The sequence below is a fragment of the Vicia villosa genome, linkage group LG2 (genome assembly GCF_029867415.1).
Source record: "Vicia villosa cultivar HV-30 ecotype Madison, WI linkage group LG2, Vvil1.0, whole genome shotgun sequence".
Classification (NCBI taxonomy): Eukaryota; Viridiplantae; Streptophyta; class Magnoliopsida; order Fabales; family Fabaceae; genus Vicia; species Vicia villosa.
In genome coordinates this window covers 83,764,067-83,770,343 of record NC_081181.1, presented here as the reverse complement: position 1 = coordinate 83,770,343, position 6,277 = coordinate 83,764,067, and positions in this window count along the sequence as shown.

Below are 6,277 nucleotides of genomic sequence, written 5' to 3'. Positions count from 1 at the left end.
CTGTAAGCCCATCCCTCACGGAATTTATTCCCAACGCATGCAAATTTCAGGGCATTTCAGTGTCCAATCATCTTCTACCTTTAGATCACGATAGGCAGACGTGCCTATCTGATTCTTCAGGTTTAAAAAGATTGAACAGGGGCAGCTGTCATACCCCAAAATTTGCCCTCCGCATTTCATCCTCAATAATTCAAGGTTCAAGGGACTATTCAAAGCAGTATTCTCCTATAAATTGGAATAGAGGTGTGGATAACAGGTATTTTGTGACCCAAGCGCTTGGGCACAATTAACACAAGGGTTTTATCATTTTTGGGGGTATTTCAGGGTTTTACTAACATTTTGATTATTATTTATTTTAACATGACTAACTATTTGTAGTTAACATTGTTAATTGTTGTTAATATTAGGATTTTTTAATTAGCTTTTATTAATATTATTATTGTTTTTATTAGGTTTTTATTTTTAGGTTTTATTAATTATCATTAGTTTATATTATTATTATTATTATCAATTATTAAAATTAGGATGTTTATATTATTATTAGGATTATGTTTATATATTAGAATTATTAGGTGTAAATTATTAGGTTAATTGGGCATTAGGCCCATTAGAAAAAAAAAACCTAATTGATGTATTATAAAGGAAAAATAACAGCAATGAGGGGGAGGGGGGGCCGCAAAAAAGAGACTTGGAGGGGCTGCGCAGAAACCTGCATCTTATGCAGAGGTGAAGAAATCGTGAATCAAGAGGGGAGAAAGAATAAAAAACTGCAGGCCGATTCAGATCACCCCAAGCCTACAAAACGAATCCCCATGGCCTCTTGAACGTGAACCAACCCTTTGTTATCGGCCAAACTGAACCGCAGCGTGTTGTTTTATTCGTATTTGATGTCAAATATTTTCGAATCTAAAATCGTTCATAAACACATCTTTAATCGTGTCTGAGTGCATAATTGGTTTATAGCATAGTCTGCAAGCTCTCTGGACTGTTTAATTGAAGTTTTAATGCAGGTATAATATTCCACCATGGCTAGGGTTTTGGAGCTCTGAAATAGGATTATTTGATACAGGTTAAATCGGACGAAATCAAGGCTATTATCTTGCTCAGGGGATCAAACTGAGTTGATCCATGTCCTTCAATTTAATTTATAAACCGTATTTGACATTTTATGCTGTTCAGGTGATATGACCACGTTTGAAAACGTTGCCATAGGGGTCTGTGGTTTTTCTTCTGAAAATTTCACGAAGGGGAAGATGGGGCTGGGGGGCGGAATGCTTTTTTTATTTATTTAAACGTTTTCGTTTTATATATATATAACTGCGTTTAACTTGTATTCAGCGTGGGAAGACAGCGCAGTTGGCATTGGCTGTTTGCTTGCAATCCAGAAGGCCTGGGTTCGATCCCCAGTCATGCCATTGTTTTATATTATTTTCTTAAACTTGTTTCCTTATGATCAAACATGAATCCAGCGTACGCACTCTCATCCAGCTCACGATACAACCTCAGCCTATGGCCCTTGGATTTACTACGATAAAGATCTGAAGGGTAAGAAGGTGCAGATCCACCATGGAGCCTCATAGGCGTGCTGCATGGGATCCCACCCAGGTTTTATCATTCTTTTTTTAATAATATGATTATATAATTCAATATTTTGTATGTATATAATTTAGTTTAAAATTTAATTAATAATATATTTAAATTAGGATTAGGTTTAGGATTATTTTCCCGATTGTTTGACTATTCCGATTTAATTTATTTAATCGGTTTAAACCATTAATTTTAATTATTTAAAAACCACAAGTATTAGGGTTCGCCCAATCCCATTGGCCAGTGGCCAAAATATTAGGATTAGGGTTTTCTCAACCGACTTAGGTTTTGGCCAAACAATGTTAATTTATTATTCGCTTTGATTAAATCAATTGATCGCGGTGGGTAATAATTATTTAATCGTTTAAATAAGTATAAATCAAATATAGTGAAAACAAACTTATTTTGCTAAAGGGTTTTAACCAAATCTATTGGTTACGATGATTATCATGTCCTCCTTAAAAATTCATTATTCTTTTTAATCGAATCAATCGATTACGAGGGGTAACGATACAAATTAATCATAAAAATATCCTAACTCGTTATTAGTAATAATCAAATCAATTGATTAAAATTGGTAACGATACAACTACTAATCTGTTAACTATGATAATTGAATCAATCGATTATTGCGGTTAATAGTGCATACTAAAACCAGGGTTGTACGCCCAAATCCTAAAACACTTCCCAAACCTAAAATATTCAAAACACTTCAATTTCAAAATACGGATTTTTATCCTTATTCAAAACTAAGGCAACTCAAAAGCCTTCAAACCATCTCAAATCAAATTTCAATTCTAAAGGGCGTACAACCCTTCCCCGAACTACGTTGACTCTGATTCTCCCTAAGGAGATACGTAGGCACTTGGTAACAAGGCGAGGCCCCCTCCCTAAAATCTCAATTTTCCCCTACTCAATATTTTAGCCATAAACCTTTACCTTAGATTAAAAGCCAATAGGAAAGGGTTGAGGGTGCCTAACACCTTCCCTCGACCTGAATATAGTATCTTACCCTGATCTCTATACTGTGTAGGGTTTCCTATTCGCCCTTCAGAATAGGTGGCGACTCTCTAAGTTATATTTTTAGGCAGGTTGCTACAAACATACAAACATAACAGAATCATATTGCTTCCAGTATGTTGCACATAAACTCCATATTCCATCTCACACTTCTGAAACCCTTGCCTTTTGAAAAATGAATCAATCTTCATATTCCAAGCTTTGGGCACTTGCTTCAATCCATACAGAGCTTTGTGTAGCTTGTAAACCATCCCTTCCTGATTCTTTTTCACAAAGCCAAGGGGTTGTGACACGTATACCTCATCTTGTAATGGACCATTCAGAAATGCAGACTTTACATCCAGATGCATCAAGGACCAACCTCTGTTTGCTGCTAAGGCAATCACCAGTCTGATTGTTTCATGTCTAGCTACAGGAGCAAACACCTCAAAGTAATCTAGCCCAGGATTTTGAAGAAAACCTCTGGCCACTAACCTTGCTTTGTGCTTACCAACTGATCCATCTGGCTTCAGATTTACCTTGAAAACCCATCTGACGCTGATGGCTTTCTTCTTCTTTGGAAGTTCTGTCAGCTTCCAAGTCTTGTTTCTTTCTATAGCCTCAAGTTCTTCTTTCATGGAATTTAGCCAGACTTTCTTCTTGAGCGCTTCTTCAATACCCACCGGTTCAGAGTTTACTAACATGGCACACTGAATGACATCTCCCTCTGAGTCATTTTTTGTATCTTGCAACATGTCATAATCTGCAAACCTTCTAGGTATTGTTCTGACTCTTTGTGGCCTTTGAGCTACTTTAGAGTCACCACCTCTAGAGTCACCACCTCCAGAGTCATCCCTTCCAGAATCATGACTACCACCAGACTCTGGATCATCATCAGAGTCTGGATTATAATCTGGATCAGAATCAGATTCACCATCTGACTCATCTTCAGAAGATTCTTCATCTTCTGACTCCAACTCTTCTTCAAAAATTATCTCTACATCAGAAGTTGGTTGAGACTCTATCCAATCCCAAACTTCTGATTCTTTTACAATGACGTCTCTGTTGACTTCAACTTTGTTAGTCTCTGGACAATAGAGCTTGTATGCACTTGTACTGTGGTACCCTACCAATAACATCACTCTGCTCCTATCATCCATCTTCTTCCTTCTAGCTTCTGGAACGTGTTTGTAACACACAGAACCAAAAACCTTCAGATGACTAACACTTTGCTTCTCTTTAGTCCACTTCTCTAAAGGAACAATTCCTTCAGCCTCTTTGTTGGACACCTGTTGAGCACATATGCTGCAGTAGCAACAGCTTCTCCCCAGAGGTTGTGAGGAAGCTTCTTCTCTTTTAGCATACTTCTCGTCATATCAAGCAAAGTACGGTTTTTTCGTTTAGCCAGACCATTGTGTTGAGGAGTATAGGGAGTAGTAACCTCATGCTCAATTCCTTTATCATCACAAAACTTCTGGAATTCTGTAGATTTATACTCACCTCCACCATCCGTTCTGAGAATCTTTATCTTCTGACCACTCTGCTTCTCAGCCTTCACCTTGAACTTCTGGAATTCTGTGAACACCTCAGTCTTAAACTTGATAAGTGTTACCCACGTCATTCTTGTAAACTCATCCACAAAAAACACAAAATACTAATTTCCTCCAAGTGAAGGTTCTGGAAATGGTCCACACACATCAGAGTGCACTACACCCTGAGCATGCTTTGCTCTTGGAGCAACTTCTAATACAAATGGAAATCTTGGTTGTTATACCTCACATGACTTCTTAGGCTTCACAATCTTAGGAATGCCATGTACAAGCTTCTTAGAAATTAGATGTCCCAGACTTCTATAGTTCAGATGCCCCAACCTCTTATGCCACAACTTACTATCACCTTCTGAGCCTTCTGCAGCCAAACACACTGTTTCATCTGTTTCTACATTCACCTTGAATGTTCTGTTGCTTCCCTATTTAGATTGCATAATCAACTTCTGATTGGAATCATACAACTTCAAGAGGTTGTTCTTCATAACAACTGAGAAACCTTTTTCAATGAGCTGACCCACACTCATCAGATTGCTTTTGATTCCAGGAACATACCAAACATCTTTGATCAGAACATTCTTCCCATTATTCACTTTGACTTTGACATTTCCCATACCTTCTTCATTAAGGTACTTATCATCAGCACATCTGATCCTTGTCCTCCTTTTGGAGTCAAAGTCTGTCACCCAGAGTTTGTTTCTAGTCAAGTGATTGGTGTAACACCCTTCTAAACCCCGCGGAAATTAATAAAATAATTCAGAGTAAAACATGAAAACAAGGGTGCCACAATTCAATTTAAAACAATTATCATAAATTGATTGTCATGCTTCACTTAGGGACAAAATCATCAATTTAACAAAATCATGTTTCTACACAACGGAACATTTATCAACAGATAAGCATAACATCATCTATGCAATATCTCACAAAATTAATCCGATAACAACAAAAATAGAGTATCATCATAAACTCTAAACTAGCGTTCCCCCAGTGTTACAATATCAGAGCATGACACCGACGTTATACTTAAACAAATTGGCCTATGAGCTATCCTCACCAAAGCCAAAGCCGCTACTCGCCAATCTGAAAATGTCAACAGTAAGGGTGAGTCTCATTCAAATTAACAAATGTTATTGAATCATAAATAATAACACATCATAGTTACATCATTCACCCAATTGTTTCATAAACAGACATTCAGACAAGTTTCATCATCACAAAACAATCCACCAACACATCATCAATATTTATAACACTGGAATACATCCAATCATGTTATAAAAGTCATGCATATGAATGCAAGTGACACTATGCATGTGGTACCAACATCATCAAATGGGAATAACCCATGACCGATCCAACATCATCAAGATACGGCCCTGCCATCACAGATTCCACACAATGGGAATCATGCCCTTCACTGATCCAACACATCATCATGGATACAGCATCAACAATGAATATGAATGAATGCAAACATATATGAAACATACTTATACCATCGTCTAGTCTATGAGTAACATCATCTAATACTCAAATCATCATCATCATCATCATCATCAAAGTATGTTTATATACATTAGCATCATTCAAATACAATCAATCATCATCATCATCATTAAAGAACATACATGTATTCGCATCAATCATCATCATCAATAAGAAATAACATACATGTATCCACATCATTCCAAAAACAATCAATCATCATCATACAATTCTCAACAATCATCACCTAATAATGTTTTTCAAAACAACATCTTATATTGTCACATTTCATCATATATGTCAACAATACGTCATTCATCAAACTCACAAAATATTCACATCATACTCATATCCTCGCATAGGATGTCTCATAAGCTTCTTCATACAATTCAAACAAATCGTCATACGACTCATATTTTAAACACAACATACATCGTCATGTCTTATCATATATATCCACAACACGTCATACATCAAAACAAGCAAATGATGATAAAATAAATTCAAGATGCTGCTCATTTCATTATTATAACACAAAGAATATTTCATAAGCTTCATCCTGCTCGAAACGGTACTTAAAACAGGCCAACGGTTCAAAAGTTATGCATCTTTAAACTTCCCAAAATCACTAGCAGCACGCGGCGCCACACAATGTT